This window comes from Microtus pennsylvanicus, chromosome 11 (assembly GCF_037038515.1).
Source record: "Microtus pennsylvanicus isolate mMicPen1 chromosome 11, mMicPen1.hap1, whole genome shotgun sequence".
Classification (NCBI taxonomy): Eukaryota; Metazoa; Chordata; class Mammalia; order Rodentia; family Cricetidae; genus Microtus; species Microtus pennsylvanicus.
Window position 1 is genome coordinate 95,676,408 of NC_134589.1, and position 19,485 is coordinate 95,695,892.

Genomic DNA, 19,485 nt, shown 5'->3' on the forward strand with positions numbered 1-19,485 from the left:
CATACAGGTGACGAGAAGGCCGGCTGGCTCCGACTTCATCCCCATGTCTGACTCTTCAGCAAACATAAGGCCTCCAGGAAGTATGTGAGTCTGATCTGACTTTTCTGGGTTGTCTTGTGTGGATATGGTTCCTGGGGATACCATTCAGGCCATTCTCTCTACTCTGTGCAGTGTTTGGCAGACCTGGGGGTAGGACCTGGGCATCCTGACTTTGGAAGTTCTGTTCCAAGAAAGATCTTGCTGTATCTCTCACAAGCCTGGTTCAAGATAGAGAAGAGTGCAAAGTTCAGGGGGAGCAAGGTGTTTCCCAGTCATACGAGACCACACCACAGCTACCAGCACAGGTGCTGGCATGGGAGGCTCACATGTCACTTCTTCATTTGGGGCTTCTGATTCTGTCTTTCATCTAGAAGTGTACATACTGAGAGCATTGTTTCAGTGCGAACCTGAAGATCCTCTTGGAGGAGGGTAGAAGGGAATAATTCCTACTAACACTATGAAATGATTATTGTGTAACTCTGTAGACTAGACACCCCTCAAAATGGTGCCGACGTGTTTTTTAATCACATTAAATAGTTGGCACATATGTACACACCTTATTAGCATAAATCAGAAAGAAATGCTCAAAGCAAAATGCCAGCGAGACTCTGAGTCATGACTTCACCGTCACAGCTCTGCCTTGCTCCAGCCCTGCCTTTAGAAAGTCCATTCTGCTTTCTCTACCTGAGCTACCTGCTTCCTACTGAGCTTTCCACCCCACCCCTGGCTACCATGTGACTTCTGCACAGAGGGTTTCTTTTGCTTGGAATATTTTACTTGGCACTGTCTTTTCCCCCTGAGACGAACCTTTCTCTTCTTTCAAATTTTGAACTAATCTATGGATCATTAGGAAATGCTCACTCCAGTCCCTTTCCTATCGTGTGTATGTGTGTGTGTGTGTGTGTAAAAGAAAAATGGAAACAGAAAAGAACGGGACTCTTGTAGGCACCGCTGCCCCTGAAAAGATTGTGACAGCACATTTATCTTGCATTTGATGATTATTTTATCTTCTGGACCTTTGATTTAGGTAGTTAGTGTATTAAAATTTGCTGATGTTGTATGTCTGTGTGTTTCTTCGAATCAGCAGTAACTTACTTAGAACAAAAAAATGGGGCATGTGACTTGGAGGAAGAAAATAAATATCATTTATATTCATCTTACTACATTAGACTACAGCTTCAAAAAGAGACCCTGTGGCTCAGTGTATAAAATACAGCAGTTCTCCATGTCACTTGATAATTTCATGTCATGGAACTCCCTTGTGCCCTTCTGGTTGAAAGTATAAGACTTAATGGTCACTATGACCTTTGGGAATATTGTGTGTGTGTGTGTGTGTGTGTGTGTGTGTGTGTGTGTGTGTGTGTGTGTGTGTAACTAACTTAATTGCTTCTCATGTCAGAACGTGTTGACAATTACAAATTGCTGATGTACGTGAGAAAGGGGTATGGTCCGCAATTATGTTGACTTCTGTTCATGGACGTTGATTTCAATATGTTTCTTGTTTACTTTCTGAGGCATAGTCTTATGTAGCCCATGCTGGCCTCAAATCTTTTTATGTCACTGTGGGCAACTCTGAACTTTGATCCTCATGCCTTCATCTCCCAAGTCTTACATATTGAACCTAGAGCCTTGTGCTTCCTAGGCAAATGCTGTCCCAAATAAGCTTTATCCCTGGCCCATAACTTGTCTCCTGAACTACTGTTGCTTTGAGGATTAAGTGACTGCACAGGAAGTTTCTGGTTTGATTTGGTGTTTTGCAACAACAGCAGCAGCTTCAGCCTTAATGAAAGTTATGTCACTGAATATTCTAACAGCAAAGAAATGAGGAACATCTGAGGTGAGCAATGTTTAACCTAACTTAAACACTGTAAAATGCATGTATGTACAAACCATCATAAACTGCGCCATGATGTGGAGCATGCCTTTATGATTTAGTTTATTTTTTATTTAAAAATCTGAAACAAATTGAGTTTGGAGTGGGAAACAATATTTTATTATAAATAATAATATTTATTATTACTTAGGGAATATGTATTTAGTTACGAGTACACACATTTTGGTGCTAGCATTGCCCTTGATGAACACAAAGCCAGTTTAGAAACCTCTCCTGCTTTTGGGAAGTAAAGATCCCATGGAAAAAAGAACTCCTTCCCACCTGAGGCAGGGCCAGGTGCCACACTGTACATCTGTAATGCCAACATTCAGCGGGGAGGCTGAGGGCACAGAACTGGGGTCAGCCTCGCCTACATGGAGAGTTCTGAATGTAAGTAGCTGTATCTCAAAAGGAAAGGAGAGGAGAGCAGAGTTGAGGAGATCAGAGCAGAGGAGAAGAGAAGATAGGAGAGGAGAGCAGAGGGGAGGGGAGGGGTAATTAAGGGAGGGGAGCATAGGAGATGGGGAGAAAAATGGGAAGGAGGAAGGACTTGAGAGGAAGAGCGGAGGGGAGGAGAGAAGAGCAACTCAAACTACATGGAGTTCTATTCTCCTTAGCTGAACAGGCCTGTGTGTCTTGGTGTTAAGGTGTATTTCTTAGATAACCCTGGGAAGTTTCCATGGCCCAGGCAATAAAACAAGTTGCCTCCTAGCCCTTTGGGACTGTTTTTGGAAAGACTTATGGGTGCCTGTAACAGGGAGTAATCTGTTGGGAACTTGATGGCTTCTAGCATCTCAGCATGACTCTTCAATGAAATGATGTGTTCATTAATGAGGTCTCAGCTCTACACAAAGAACAACAGGCAAAGAATGGTGAAATATTAGGCATAGTCTTCTCAGGGAAGAACACACCCGCTGATACCACAGAGATCTGCCTGTCACTGCCTCCCAAATGTTAGGAGTAAAGGTGTGTGCCATTGCACCAGGCGTGACTTTTTATAGTTACAAAAGAAAGTGAGAAATCAAAGCAGTTTTCAGCGCATTGGCAGTAACATTAAAGAGGTGAGCTAAAGCAGAATGTGGAAACCTCACTACAATCCTCAGGTGCCATATGATGGATACTTGACTTGGTCTTTTTATTATTCTTAAATTAATACATTACAGATGAGTTTATCTTTTGGACACAGGATATTAGAGGTTGGCAAGGAATGTATACTTCGGGGGCTAAATATAGAACAAAATAAATTGTAATTAGAAACTGGACCCTCAGCACCCTCCCTCCACCTTCCCCAAGGTCACTGATGCTCCACTCAATCAATCAGCCTTGGAAGTTTTGGTGGAAAGTGTGACCACTTTCTAAGGACTTTTGTTCACAAACCTTTCCTCTTGCAGGGTTTCCAGTAAAGAGAGTTTACGAAAGTCCACTCCTTGGCTCAGCTCTGACACAAACAGACTGGTAGACTTTATATCTGTGGGGCAGGAGGGGTAGCTTGGGGTAGAGTGCTTGTTTAGCGCTTGTGAGGTTGGGTTCGATTCTCAGCACTGACAAACCAGTGCTTGTGCATAACCACAAACATGCAGATAAGCACATGTTCGCATGTACTTTTGTCTCAGTCACGGTCACCATTGCTGTGACAAAACACCAGGACCAAAGCGAGTTGGAAAGAGCTAACTTGACTTATGCTTCCACATCACAGTTCCTCATCAGAGGAAGTCAGGACAAGAACTCAAGCAGGGCAGGAACCTGGTGGTAGGAGTTGATGCAGAAGCTATGGGGAGATGCTACGTATTGACTTGTTTCTCATAGTTCTCTCAGCCAGTATTATTGTAGAAACCAAGACCCCCAGCCCAGGCATGGTACCTCCCACAAGGGGCTGGGCCCTCACACCATCAGTCACTAATTAAGAAAATGCCCTACAGGCTTGCCTACAGCCCAGATCATATGGAGGCACTTTTTCTATTGGGGTCTCCTCCTCTCGGATGACTTTCAGTTGTGTCAAGTTGACATAAAGCTATCCAGTACTATTCCTTTGTCCTTATGTACATGTGTATGCAGTCATATAGACATATATACATATTATATAAGTAAATATCTGCATGTATGTATGCTTATGTAAATAAATATGATCTTCAAATTTCTATAGATTGGCTTATATGTATGATTGCTGGTTTTCCAATCTTGGCTCTGTTGATATCATTAACATACTTTTTAAATGTATGTCATTCTTTCCTGTAAGTTGTAGAACACATATAGGCACCCCTGGCTTCTGTTCACTTTCTGTGGATAGCACCAAATTCTGCATTTGATCCTGGACTGTGTAAAAATGAAAAAAGGGAGCTGAGGAGTGGCCATTTATTCATCATTTCCTTGTGCTCTTGACTGTGAATATGCCATGACTAGCTGTTTTATGTCCTGGCTACTGTGACTTCACCGCCATAATGCACTGTCACCTGGAGTTGAGAACTAAGAGAAATCCTTTCTCTCCTATGTTGTATTTTCCCCTCACAGCAATGGGTATGAAGCTAGGACAGTATCTGAAATTATTAGAGGAAATTTTGTCATAGGAATGTCAGGTACCATTTGCTGGTGAAATGTCAGTTTGTGTCACATGATAAATATGTAACCTTGGACAGGTAAGTAGATTTTTCTGAGCCTTGGCTTTTTCATGTATTCAAAGAGAAGAAATTTTGCTCCTCCAAGAGAGATGTGGAGGAAGGCAGTAAGTTTCACAGCTATGCCTACAATGTGGGTAATTTTTCAGTGAGTGGAATGTGGGTGCTCTGATACCCACTTTTGGGATCCCCTTTCCCTCCTAAGAAGGACCACTGTTGACATGTTGTATTTCTTCAAAGACTATCTGGCCATGAGGCTATAAAACTCACTATTCATGAGAGGACACAATTTTTATGGTCTAGCATGGGGAAGAAAGATCATTTTTTTGACTAGAGAAGAGGGTGCCCACAAGGAGTAGCATAGTGAAGGACCATCCTTTCATCTCAATAGAGGGGAAGGTGTCCACATGGCTGGCAAAGAAAAAGGTGGTGGTCCTGCAATGTCACCACTTCTGGCATTCAAGGATGTATGTCCACAGCCCACATTCTAAGTCATACAAGTACTAAAGAAGGATGTTTTGGCTTGCAGGGCAGCTTGAGGATCTAGAGGGTTCCTGACAGTTGACAGGGAATAATTCAGAAGTGTGTTAGGGTGATAGCTGCAGCATGCCTACCTCAGTCATTCAGTGCAACATCAGCCCTTCTAGATCTGTGTCCCTGTAACATGGTACCTCTAGTTTCTGGCAGGCTTTGGTTGCATGGATAGAGATGGTCACACCCTTTTCTTGTCATGTGGAACTGGTTACAAATCTCAGACATAAGACCCATATGTTGACTGAGGCTTCACGTTGGCCACTCTAATGCAGAATGTGGTTGTATTATCACTAGATGGCTCAGAAGGACAGTATCTTTGTGCCCACCCTGATACCTGCCATCTCACCTTCTTCATCCTCTGGTCCTGTTACTTCTTCAGTCTTCTTTTTAACCCAATGTATTTACCATTTTTTAGTGCTTTGATTATTAGAATGTTGAGCTAGTTTCATATTACACACACACACACACACACACACACACACATAAACCGAAATGCACTCTTCTCATTATCTTTGCTTCTAATGTAAGATTTTAAAGATGCCAATTTATAATGCATTGGAATGTTTTCATTAAAAATTGAAACACAGCCAGTATTAAATCTGAAAGAGACTGTTGGCAAACGGTTGTCGACCAATCTCTTACCAATAATGCCAACAACTTTTCTAAGAGTTTAATGTATATTTAGTCCATTTGGCTTTCCAAAAAGTCCATAACTGACAGTCTGACACCACCCTCATTCTGGAGATGAGGAAATGGAGATTCAGAAAGTTCACATAAGGTGTTCTTAAGCCAAGGACATCAGTTACTCCAAGAAGCTATGTTCTTGACTTAACATCAGCATCAAGAGAAATATAAACGCCTTAGATACTATTTTTAATTTGTGTGTATGCAGGGAGGGATATATATATCACACAAGTGCAGTCTTCATGGAGTCCAAAGAGGACATTAGATCCCCTCGAGCCGGAGTCAGGGGTAGTTTTTTTTTTGTTTTGTTTTGTTTGTTTTTCGAGACAGGGTTTCTCTGTAGCTTTGGTGCCTGTCCGGGAACTAGCTCTTGTAGATCAGGCTGGCCTCGAACTCCCAGAGATCTGCCTGCCTCTGCCTCCCGAGTGCTGGGATTAAAGGCGTGCGCCACCACCACCCAGCTCTCAGGGGTAGTTTTGAGTCATCCCAAACCCCTGGTGCTAGGGACCTAGTCCAGTTCCTCTGCAGAAACAACAAGTGTTCTTAATTGCTGAATTTCTTTCCAGCCACACTATGTATGTGTGTGTGTATATTTATACAGGGAATATAATTGAGAGAAGAATAGGACCAGAGGAGGAGGAAGATGGGATGTCAGGTACCAGGGGTGAGCACAAAGACAATGTCTTTCTGAACCATCGAGAAACTCTGTGTGTGTGTGTGTGTGTGTGTGTGTGTGTGTGTGTGTGTGTGTGTGTGTAAAGGTTTAGACAAGTACTCTCTATGTACTCTAGCTCTAGGCTGGTGTCAACTTCAGAATTATCTTCTTGGTTCAGCCTCCTAAAGGCTGGTGTTACAAGAGTGAGCCACCACACCCCAAACCAAAAGTCTTAATTCCTTATAGATTTCATATACCTATTGAATCTCTACGGATGCCTAGAAAACTCCATGCTTAATACATTTGTATTTCCTGGGGAGACTGTTCATAGCTTAAATCAATGCCTCAAAGTGGTCCTTGTGTTTTCCAGAAGACGGAAAAGGATTGAGAAATAATCAAACATCCCTTGACAGTGTTTTGTCATCATATCTCAGGTCAGCTTTTGATAGCAATACTATCCCCCAGGGATTCTCCCCAGGGAAAAATGGGAGGAGTAAATACATATTTACATATTCATAACACTATGTTTTACACATCTTTGTAGCAGTTCTGTCCTAGGAAAGTATGAACCTTTCAACAGAGGTGTTCACTGCACACCAGCACTGAAAACATATTTGTCTTGAACCCTAGTGGCCCTCGAGTAGAGTACCCTCCTGAAACCCTCGGGTGTGTCCCTGTGGACCATGCGGGTCTTTCCTCGTAAGCAAGGCATGTTGGCACAGTCTACGTCATACTTTGTCATGCTGTGATTGAGCGCGGCTATCTGCTCTGCAGAATCATATCCAATTTTCTTAAGTGGGATTGTGTTTCTGGCTTGCTTCCATTGTCTACAGAGCCAGCAGTCACTTTCTGTTGCAGACCTAGTGGAGAGTGGACACTTTAATTAGGACACAGTGAAGCTGGCCTGTGGCCCAAGTCATAGAGCGTGCTCCCCTGATGTGGCCACACCAATCTGTCAGTGTGTGGCTTGCTCCCTTTGGGTCTCTTCTCACTTCTCACTGACTTCTAATATTGATTTGGTAAAGGTCAGAAATATCAAACTCAGGAGTTGAGAAGTCACCATATCTTTGGTAGGCAGGCGCCATCATAGAACATACACTTGCCACTGTCTAATGCTCATGCTTCTATCTTGGGTCCTGATGTGATGGAGACATCCCTGTGCCTTAGGAAAACTCTGAGTCGGGATTGAGAGATGGCTCAGCCAGTAAGCACACTTGCTTCTTTTGCAGAGGATCTAAGTATCATGTGGGGTAGCTCCTATTTGCCTGTAACTCCAGCTCTCGGGGATCTTACACCATCTCCTGGTCTCCTCCAGCACTCATACAGATAACCCACTCCCTCTCACAAACATAAACAAAAAGAAATCCTTCAAAAGAACAAAAGCCTTCTGAAGATTTGAAGCTGTTACTGGAGACTAAAGGACCATTAGAATCAGGGATTGGTGTTCACCTCGCCACATGCTCACCTTCTCCATTCCATTTTCATGATATAGAAATGAGTCTGGTTGTCTGATTTTTTGGAAAGAGAATCAAGAAGATCAGGTTGTTACATGAAGTCTCTCCATTCAAACTTCAACTTCTAAATTAATTTTAAAACCCGACTGGGGTGGTAGCTGAGCTAATGATGTGTGCTTGCTGTGCAGGCAAGAGGGTGTGGGTGTGAGGCCAACAGTTTATAACCAGCACATGGTGGCTTCACTTGTGATCCCTGCCTGGGTAGGCAGATACAGGTGAACTTGGAGATCATTGCTCAGCTAGCCTCACTGAGTCAGTGAGTTCCTGGTGAAAATGGGAGACTATCTCAACAGCAATAAGCTTTTCTTCAGGGCTAGAGAGATGACTCAGTGCTTAAAGCCTGGTATGCAAGTGAGAAGACCAGAGTTCAGAACTCCAGAAAGCTGTATAAATGAATGTTATGGCCCCCATATAGATCCACTCTGGAAAGTCAGAGACGGAGCGTCCTCAGGACCAGCTATCTAGCAAGACTAACTGTATTAGTGAGCTCTGGGTTTGATTGAGGGATCCTGCCCCCACGAATAAAGCAGAAGAGCAATTAAGAACGACCAAACTTTGACCTCCACCTGTATATACACATACATGCATGCACACCCTACACAAGCATACATTACACACACACACACACACACACACACACACACACAATGGGGGGAGGTGAAAGTGGACGTACTAAATGGTGATAGCTGAGATTATTGTTCTTGTCCTCTCTCAAGTATACTTATGTACCTGCACATACCTGTGCACCTGTGTTTATACACACATTGAGAAAGAGATAGCAAGGGAGATGGAGGGAGAGAGGGAAAAAGAAGGGATGGAATAAACCCTACTTGAGCTAAAAGAAAGGAATTTGTGGGGTCTGTCTGATCTCCCAGTTGTGGGAATAGGGGAAAATGATTGATAAAACCTGTTTTATACTTCAAGAAGAGAGAAAAGAAGACAAAGAAAGGAAGAAAAGAACAAATGCTGGTTTTATGCTTCTGTGAGCCAGCTACTGCAAAAGCTAAGCAGATGGAGGTGGCCACTGGGTTCTGTCATTTTGCTTGTTTGTTCCAAAATGTTTGTTGACTCAGAAGTAAAGTTGAGGGATGGTTTTGTGTAGTTCCTTATTATTGAAAAAACAAACAAACAAGAGGAACCTCCAGCTTCACTGTTCCGCCCAGCAGTCTCCCACATTGGCTCAGATAATACTTCATGTATTCACACAATTGCTGTTCCTTCCCAATTCCATTCCCTTAGGGTTTACCTAATTTAATCCCTCTAGCCTTACAAATAGAAAGTCTGTTCTGCCAGCCTACAGCAACTTGAAACAACTCAACAAACACAAATTAGTTCATCCCTGGAAAAGAGAAACGATACAGGCCCCACTATAAATATACATTTCTTTTTTGACTACAAATAGAGCATAAATTATCCCCCACCTTAGGTGAGTCACTAATTCTACAACTGCTGAGTATGTTTTTAATTTTATTCTAAGCAAATATTTTGAGATAGCTTTCATAATTTAGTTTGATACTGAAGTTGGTACTTGTTTTGATGAAACCTGTGGAAGCCAAGACTAATTTAGAACTAGGCTGCCTTTCTGATTCAGTAGTTTCCAAACATTTTTAGCCATGCATTTCCATTGTATACAGTAACGGTTTTCAGACAGGCGTTTTCATTCTGTTATGTCAGGTGCTTGACTTCACACCACATGTACAGAGCCAGAAGAGGCCAAAAGAGGGCACCAGATACCCTGGGACTGGAGTTTAATGCTGTCCTGAGTCACCATGTAGGTACTGGGAATCAAAAGCAGGTCCTCTGGCAGAACAGCCAGCTCTCTTATCTGCAAGCCATCCCTCCAGCTTCTTTCTAAAAATTTACATTTCTTTATCTTTTTGTAGAGGAGTCAAATATGCCTGTGTCTTCACACCTGTGTTTCAAGTTAACCAAAACAATTGCTTTTGCCACATTCTTGCATCTCAGTAATAATAATTTTTAAAAAAATGGCTAATCCTGTGCCATTGTCTCAGTAGGTTCTTGGGTGAACTGCTGTCACAAAAAGGATAATTCTCTAAGATAGTCTTGCCGTGACTTAGCTGCCCCTTCAGGAAAGGTAGCATTTGCTTGTACAGAGTGGCTGAGCTGAGAGCTGTATGGTACAGAGCAGTTGGCCTTTATTTCAACCTTCCTGAATGGTGTTTTCTTTACTTTTGCCAATCCCAACCTTACTTCTAGAAATGGGCTTTTCTTTTGACACTTGTCACCATAAAAGCAATGCTACATTATTTTAGGCATGCAGATACTGTAGACATCCACAAAGAAGACTATTATAATCACCCACTCCTCCCTCTCATCATCATAAAGTAGTGGTCAGTGAACACTTTGATTAACGTAGTTTATATAGACATGTGGAGATGGGTATTTGGGAAAAGTTTTTGTTTAAAGCCATCACCTCTATGATGATCAGCTTAGTGATCCGCTCTTTGTACTCTGCATCACCTTGCACAGTGATGTGGCTGATCTTCCCGGTACATCATCATCAACTCAGCATCTCAGTAAGAGGTGGGAGTGCTGCCTGGGGATTGCGGAGGCCCTGTCTCTGGAATCTTAGTTTAGAGTTTGCAAGACTGTGACAGTAACTAAGGAATGATGACTGTGTCGCTGTGCAGAGGAGAGAAGATGAAATGAGAACAGGACTCACAAAGAGAGACAGAAGTAAAGAGAGAATTGTAGGTAAAGGGGACAGAAGCTGAGGTGGTGTGAACCTAGAATGGACTTTCTGGAAAGTTCACTGTATCCTTAGATCTTTGTGCAGGTGTGGATGCTTTGGTATTTTTAATGCAATTGGCACCCATAAGCTCATAGGGAGTGTCACTATTAGGAGATATGGCCTTGTTGAAGTAAGTGTGGCCTTGTTGGAGGAAGTGTGTCACTGTGGAAGTAGCCTTTGAGGTCTCCTATGCTCAAGATACCACCAGTGTCTCCGTTCACTTCCTGTTACCTGTGCAAAATGTAGAACTTGTAGTTACTGCTCTAGCGTCATCTCTACCTCCATGTCCCCAGTCTCATCATTAGGTAATGTACTGAACCTCTGAACTGCTAGCCAACTAATTAAATGTTTTCCCTTTATAAAAGTTTCTGGGGTCAGTTTTCTTTAAGGTGCAGTCCAATTGGTTGCCCACGTCATAATGGATGCCCACATTCATGGGCAGCACTAATCTGACTCAGTAGGTCATTATTTTTTAAAGGACATAATGTTGGGAGGAAGATGGTTTATGGGATCCTTGCAGAATCTAGAGGGAGATAGTGGGGCTGCATATGATAAAAATATATTATATACATGTAAAGTTTCCGTAAAATAAGCAATTTTTTTTAAAGAAGTGGGCTGGAGAGATTGCTCAGTGGTTAAGTACAAATACTACTGTTGCAAAAGACCTGGGCTCCGTCCCCATCACTCATGTCGCAAAAGCTACTCATCATCACCTATAAACCCAGCTCCAAATAGTTCTTTTTTTTAATTAATTAATTTATTTATTAAAGATTTCTGCCTCCTCCCCGCCACTGCCTCCCATTTTTCTCCCCCTCCCCCAATCAAGTCTCCCTCCCTCTTCAGCCCAAAGAGCAATCAGGGTTCCCTGCCCTGTGGGAAGTCCAAGGACCACCTACCTCCGTCCAGGTCTAGTAAGGTGAGCATCCAAACTGCCTAGGCTCCCACAAAGCTGGTACGTGCAGTAGGATCAAAAACCAATTGCCATTGTTCTTGAGTTCTCAGCAGTCCTCATTGTCCCTATGTTTAGGGAGTCCGGTTTTATCCCATGCTTTTTCAGACCCAGGCCAGCTGGCCTTGGTGAATTCCTGATAGAACATCCCCATTATCCTGAGTGAGGTAAGCCAAACCCAAAAAGACAAACATGGGATGTACTCACTCATATTTGGTTTCTAGCCATAAATAAAGGACATTGAGCCTATAATGCATGATCCTAGAGAAGCTAAATAAGAAGGTGAACCCAAAGAAAAACAAATAGGCATCCTCCTGAATATTAACCTTCATCAGGCGATAAAAGGAGACAGAGACAGAGACCCACATTGGAGCACCAGACAGAAATCTCAAGGTCCAAATCAGGAGCAGAAGGAGAGAGAACACGAGCAAGGAACTCAGGACCGCGAGGGGTGCACCCACACACTGAGCTCCAAACACTTCTGACCTCTGAGTCCATCTAGTTGTGTGCACACACTCCCACACACACACAAATAATAAAAAATTAAAATATTTAAAGAAATGTGCAAATATATACAATATTCATAAACATGCCAAATTGGGACCAAATACTGGTTTGGGAGTCCTCGTTGTGAAGCTCTTCCTTTGGTTGCCCTACAGCAAGGCCACAGGAACTGGCAAGCTTGGGCAGGTATCAGAAACACACTCAAGACCACCACCGAGTCAGCTCTGCATGTGGAAGCCCAGGAATGAGAGCTGTGCTGATGCCCAAGTCTTTCCATGGACATTGTTCAGTTGTCTCTTCAGAAAGCTTAAGCCAATGTACATTCTCCACAGTCCCTAAATCTCTCTGAATCATGAGGATTAGCATTTAAAAAATGTCTTCTCCAACTGCCATTGAAGGAGAAGAATACAGCCCATTTGTATTACACTTATTTGGTAATTATTGAAGTCTCCAGCCCGTGATTTATATATTCATGGTAAACACACACACACACACACACACACACACACACACACACACACACACACAGAGCTCAGGTCTGAACCAATACTGTCTAATTAAAAAATATGTAGGGTAACTTTTATGGAAAATATTTAAAAGCAAAAAGAAATGTTTGAGATAAATTTCAGAACACATGATTTGATATACTATAATTTAGCTCTACCATAAATATCCAAAGTTCATAGAGTACTCAGTTTGGGACAGAGGGATTGCTTATATATTCAGTTGACTTCTTCTTTGTCTTATCTGTGTTTTCTAGACTTAAATAGTGAATACATACTGCTTTTGGAATTAAAATAAACTATTAAAGACATTGTTCATTTTTAATAAGGAACAGTAAGCTTCTAAAATACACTGTTAAAAATAAATGCATGAAGTGTAAATCGTGGCCTACTTTCTATGGGGAAAAATCTGAGTTCTGCTCTGACCTGTCTTGCCTTCCTGCTTATGGATCCAGGGAGTGAAGAAGAGAAAGTCCCACCCCATAAGAGGGCAGCAGCTGTCTCAGGAAGCCACCTCACCTTCCAGAAGGTTGATGCTTTGCAGGAGGTTCATTCATGTTCCATCACTTTAAGAGACAAACATAGTTAGGGCCAGCATGATTCCTCAGCTGTGAGTCCACACACTGCACATGCTTGATGCCCTGTCTTCGATGCCTGGGACCACGTCAAAAGCCAGATGTGGTGCACATTATCTGCACACACAGCGCTTCTATAGTGAGATGGGAGACAGAGACAGGAGAATATCCCATAAGCGCCCAGACCAGATGCCTGGAATACACAGTATAAATAAGAGACATCTCAGCAAGGTGGAAGGCAAAGAATGATGCCTGAAAGTTGTCCTCTGCCCTCCACCCATTCTGTGTCACAGGAACCCTCATGCTTACACGGACATGAACACACATGGACACACATGGACATTGTCACACACATGGACACACAGACACACAGAGAAACGGACACACACAGACACGGACACCGTAATCCACACCCATTCTGTGTCACAGGAACCCTCATGCTTACACGGACATGAACACACATGGACACACATGGACATTGTCACACACATGGACACACGGACACACACAGACACGGACACATGTGGCGCACACATAAATGATTGGAACCTACATCCATCAAATTGTGTCATAATCTTACACCATCATGTTGACTCTTCACCCTAAAGTCTTTCTGGAGTTTTACCCCTGCCTGTGTCACTTGTGTTAAATGTCAGTCATGGGGATCATCCTGTGATATATGGTTATTTAGCTTCTTGATACAGCACCACCCAGGTCCCTGCGCTTCATTTCCACAGGTCTTTTCTCCACGAAGTCCCTTCCGTTCCAGTATTCTCAATGAGAGCTAGCCAATCAGTAGAAAGGTCACTGCACCCAACAAACCAAGGAGAGCCTGTCCTCCTTCTCCCTGACCATATGGGAACCACCCTTTCTACTTTTCACAAGGCACTGTCCACAACAGCTGAGTCCTTTCAATGTACCCCGTCCCCATAGCACTCCCCCCGCCCATCTATGTCTATTCCTCCCTGTGATCTGACCACCTTAGGAAGAGGAAATGGCATTTACTCTAGTTCCTTGTGTTCTCTGAGAGCCAGGGTCTACATGCCATCAGTTCTCAGAGAATAGTTGCGGAAATGCAAGAAATTGCATTCAGAAAGCAAAACCGCTTTCCTGTCCCACTGTTTCTCTATCAGAAAATCTCATCAGGACTTAATCACGAGCATCTTCCTGTCTCTGGACCAGGCTACAGTCCCCAATTGACAGAGCAGCCCTGAAAGGAAACGGGCACATCCCTCGGCATTTCTAGGAGCCACGCGCTTCTTCCTTTTTCACAGACCTTTATTTTTAGTTTATGTGTGGGAGTGTTTTGCCTGCATGTGTGTAAATGTACCTTGTGCATGCCTGATGGCCATGAAGGCCAGAAGAGGGCGCCAGACCCCTGAGAACTGGGACTATGGACGGTGTTGAGCAGCTATGTGGACACTGGGAATCAAATCTGGGTCCTCTTCAGGGACAACAATTATTATGCTTTTGACCCATGAACCGTCTCTCCAGCCCCCACTTCTGAATTCACTGTATTAAACATTTGTTAACTGAAAATGACTGGTGAAGTTTCCAGCGGAGAGTCTGACTTCCCTGTCTGTCTAGCGGCCATCCTGACTGGTTTCCTCCACCGACTGACCAGTACGGTGTGCTTGCCTCCCTGTCAACAGTGTCCCTTACTCTGGGTACCCTGTCACTTTGTCAACCCACATTCATTATATCACTTCCTAGAGCTGTGTTCTTCTTCCTAAGAGAAGTTTTACTCCAGAGTTTCACCGCAACCCGATGTTCAGTCACCTGGAAGCAGCGAATTCCCCCAAGGTCAGGAAACAGCTCCATTATTCAGCTCGGAATATGTCTCGGCTGCTTTTCTTGTTGCTTTAATGACACATATGACATGAGCAGTTTAAGGTAGGAAGGCCTTATTTTGGGTCGTAGTTCCATAGGAGAGTCCACCAAGTCAGTGAAGGCAGGAGGCAGCTAGCTGGTCACAATCAGGAAGCCGAGAAATGGGTGCTTGTGATCAGCTTCACTTTCTCCTTGCTGTTTTCCCCAGAGCCCAGCGTGTAAGGTGGTGCTGTCCATATTTAGAGTGAGTCTCCCCGCCAGGTAAACCACCTTAGGAAATCCCTGACAGACATGCCTGGAGGTTTGTCTCCTACATCATTCTAAATCCTGTCAGGCTGACAATCCCTCTTAACCTTCATGGCACAGATATTCTAATTCCAGGAAGTGCCTGCCCATCAAGATGTGAGATATCTATCACCACCCTTGGGCCTGAGGAACGTTGACCACAAGCTGGTCTGTTGTGCAGGATGAATGTCCAGTGGCCCCTAGTGAAGGACTTGGCAAAGCCCTGGTTTCTGAGATGTTCAATGTCACCAGCAGTAATGGAAACCTCAGGCAAATAGCCCTGCACAGAGCAATAAAAGACCGCAGGCTAGGTTCTGTCTATAAAATGCATTCTTAAAAGTAATTCCTAGCTTTTAGGAGTATCAACCATCATTTCTTAGTTGGTGTTTTCTGGGAAGACCTAGATATGATTAAAGCATGTAGCATATACACACGTATGTATATGGAGATCTCAGTTATGTTTACAACCTAGTGTGTTCTTTATTAATGTCTGCTCGCTTCAATTTATAGAGTCTAGATTTGAACATGAAAATGAACAAAAAAATAATAGGAAGGAATGTTGTTGATTATGCTTTTGTCTGGCAGTTTGGTTCATGTACAAGAAGACACAGATTAAGTAGATTTCAAATATTATTTCAGCTGTATGCGTGATTTACCTTTTTATCCATTGTCTCGCCCTTTCTCTTTCTCTCTGTATATTTCTGAGTGTGTGTGTGTGCGCGTACGCGTGTGCATGTGCCTGTATGTGTGCTTGTGCATATGTATGTGTGTCTATTGGTCTGCCTTCCTGCCTGCCTGCCTGCCTGCCTGTCAAGGGGGTAGAAACTGCTATAAGATTTTGAAATATTATAATGTATGTATATAAAACACACCAGACCAGGCACGTTTGTAAATTCCTCCTAAGCATGAGACTCGTATTTGAGATCTATATATCATATTAGCCATCCCACATCACGTTATTCGACTGACACCATAGCTAACTCCTCAGTGAAATGCAAGGGTCAAGGCTGCTGCTCCATGAAGGCGGCTTAATCCCATTTGTCTCCCCATTACTGACCCCGACTCTCTTAGTCACTACATCTGCTGCTGATTCTGAACCAAGGGTTCTTCCCATAGATGCTATTGCAGACTTTTCATTTGCCAGGAAGAGACCTGATTTAAAATCCTCTGGTCCCCAGGGAAAAGAGAATGTGGAAAGTTGAAGACCATCCTCTGATTTCCCCTAGGTGATGTTTTTAGACGGAAGAAAGATGGCTCCCATTTCCCCTCTGATATGTGCTGTACCTTTGCACCTGCTTAAGTCCTCTCACCCCGTGCCCCTCTTCACACTGCTGCTCACCTCCACCTCTGGAAGGAACCAGAAGGTAAAATGAAGCAGCCCCTCTTCTTGAAAAGTCCCTGAGAAGCAATTTAACCTCGTTGACCATGTCCATCAATTTGTCACCTGGAGAGAAGCTGTTGATCCCAGGTGACCTCTTCACTACCATCAAGCTATGGAGTTGTCAGTGGGGAAAAGGCTTTTTTCTTTGATGCTATTCAATTAAATCAAAGGACCAAAGGCTTTTCCAGAAAAAATACTAATGCAAAAGATTCCCCAATATCCTAATGCCCCCCTCCCATGTCAAATACACACAGGTACATCTATACACATGAACATGCATGTCGACACAGATCCTTTAAAAGACATTTCTAGGATATCCTTTTGTATTGACAAAAACAAATAAACAAACAAAAATCTCCTACTCAATTCCAGATAGAATACATGGCATGGCATCAAATGCTTAAGCCAATCTGATTATTTATTGTTGGTTGGTTCGCATCTCTACCTCTTTGAGAGGTTTCCATTCTGTAGTTCAGGCTGGCTTCTAACTTGCAGCGGTTCTGCTCAGCCAGTCATTTCCATTTACCGCAGATACAAACCCTTCTTTGAACCCAGGATAGCTTTTCCTGAAAGGGACAGGAAGTGAATAGGTGGCCAGAGGAAATTCCCAATGTGAACGAACCATGGAGATTAAAGAATCATTTACATGCAAGTACTTTTCCTGTGTATTGAAAACGTCTCTTCTTAGCAAGTGTCTGGCTTCTGGGATTTCACCTGTTATTTGAGAAGTAACCTTTCCTGTCAATCACTCAATGGGCATGAGGCCAAACTATACTAAGTGCCACAAGTCTTATCAATAACTAATGATTCCATGGGAGTGAAAGGGGGCTATTCTCCGAAACCAATCTGCAGGGGAAGGATCATAGTGTGTGTGTGTGTGTGTGTGTGTGTGTGTGTGTGTGTGTGTGTATGTATGTGTGTGCATGTGTGCACGTGTGTGTATGATTGGACTCGGGAACACCTAACACCCAGCAGGCCTTGTGTAAACTACCCCAGGTTAGTGGCTTATACGAGCCTTCTCTGACTCAAGCTGCTCTGAACTCTTTCCTGTTGTGTGTGGTGTGACTTCTGTTGCTGTCTATAAGAATAAAAAAGCAGAGGCTATGCATTGCTCTGCGTGTGACAGGACATCACAATGTGCTGAGTCTGTGGCTCCTCATTTGAACATCAAGCCAAGACTGTCTGGGTTAGCCACGAAGCAGCACACCAGTTGCCTAAGTGTGTGTGGGAGAGGAAAACTTTATTTCATGTTGGCTTCCAATTCAGGTTTCCCAGGAAACAAGACCCATTCCATGATTGATTCATTAAGTGACAATAGAAATAATTTAGAGTACTTTAATAAAATCTTATTAATTATTTTGGGGGGGCTAGAGAGTTGGCTTAGCAGTTAACACTTGTTGCTTTTGCAGAGGACCCAGGTTTGACTCCCAGGTGGTGGCTCAAATTATCTGTAATTCCGGTTCCAGGGGATCTGATGCCCTTTCTTGACCCCTATGGGCACCAAACATGCACATGGTGCACATACATACATTCAGGCAAAATGTTTATATGCATTAAGTAATAAAACTTCAATTTAAAAATTTTCATTAATTGTTCTTCAAAAATAAATGAAAGAAATGGGCAAATAAAACCAACCCAACCAAAAATCACATATTAAGTTCCTGTGGGGATTTGGATCTGGGGATAAGGTAAGCTTTGATTATTTTCCATAGAGAGAAAGATACATAGACAGACATGCAAGCAAATAGATGGTAGACAGATGAATAGATAGATAGATAAATAGATAGATAGATAGATAGATAGATAGATAGATAGATAGATAGATAAATGATAGATAGACAGACAGACAGATAGATAGCCAGAGTGGAGAAAGGGACATTAAGAGGAACAATGGCATCAAGGTCATCACTTAGCTGTAGGACAGATCCAGCTGCCAGTGTTCCAAGTTACTCTAATTTATTTTGGCTGCATGAGTCTAAATAAATCAGGTAGCATCTCTTAGCTTGGGCAAGAGTTCTGAGTGTTGTGAAGACAGAATATTACGTGAAGTTTAGAAGCAAATACTGCCTTATCTTCATCCTCCTGTCCTTCCTTTTTCTTCTTCCTCCTCCTACCAATCTTCTCCTCCTTTGGTACTTCTCTTCTTTTCTTTCTCCTCCTCTTTCCCTTCTTTTCCTCCTATTATCCTTTCCTCTTAGTCTTCACCCTCCTCTCCTTTCCCACTTCTCTTCCCCTTTTCCTTTTATCCCCTCCCCTCTCCTCCCTCTTTCCCCTACTCTTCTTCACCTTCCTTGTGCCTATTCTTCTCCTTTCCTTTTCTTCTCCCCTGATCCCTTTTCACTCCTCTTACTCTCTTCCCCATGCTTTCTCTCTTCTTTCCATCTTCCTCTTCTGCGTCTCCCTTCATCCTTCTCCTTATTTTCCCTTAGCCCCTTTCCTCCTCCTCTTCTTCATTTTCTTCTATGCATCATCATCCTTCTCTGAACTCAAAGGAGCAAAATGGATCCTCCATAGGCAGCAGAAGGCATGGTTTCTCTTGAATGCTAGCAAGTTGTTTGTTGAGGAAGTGAATGAATGACTTCATTGTCACCCTCTTCTAGGAAAAGTTTGATGAGTATAGGTGAGCACTTTGCTTTGAGATGATGCTCCTTCATAAATGCTAGCTTTATACTCTGTGTACAGAGTAGTGCAAAGATGCCTGCATCTCAGGTTCCAGAGTTACTGTCCGTCAGGCATTATCAGTTGACAAGGATGCCAGTCTAAGCCTGCATGTCTTATGGGCTAAAGAGAGCACA

The 19,485-nt window shown here is 43.1% G+C and overlaps 1 protein-coding gene across 24 annotated transcripts in view; it reads left to right on the plus strand.

Moving 5' to 3' along the window:
• The window catches only part of Rbfox1 (RNA binding fox-1 homolog 1), a 1,543,972-nt gene that overhangs the window by 1,124,062 nt on the left and 400,425 nt on the right, over nucleotides 1-19,485 (plus strand). The gene's annotated exons all lie outside the window — the stretch shown is intronic.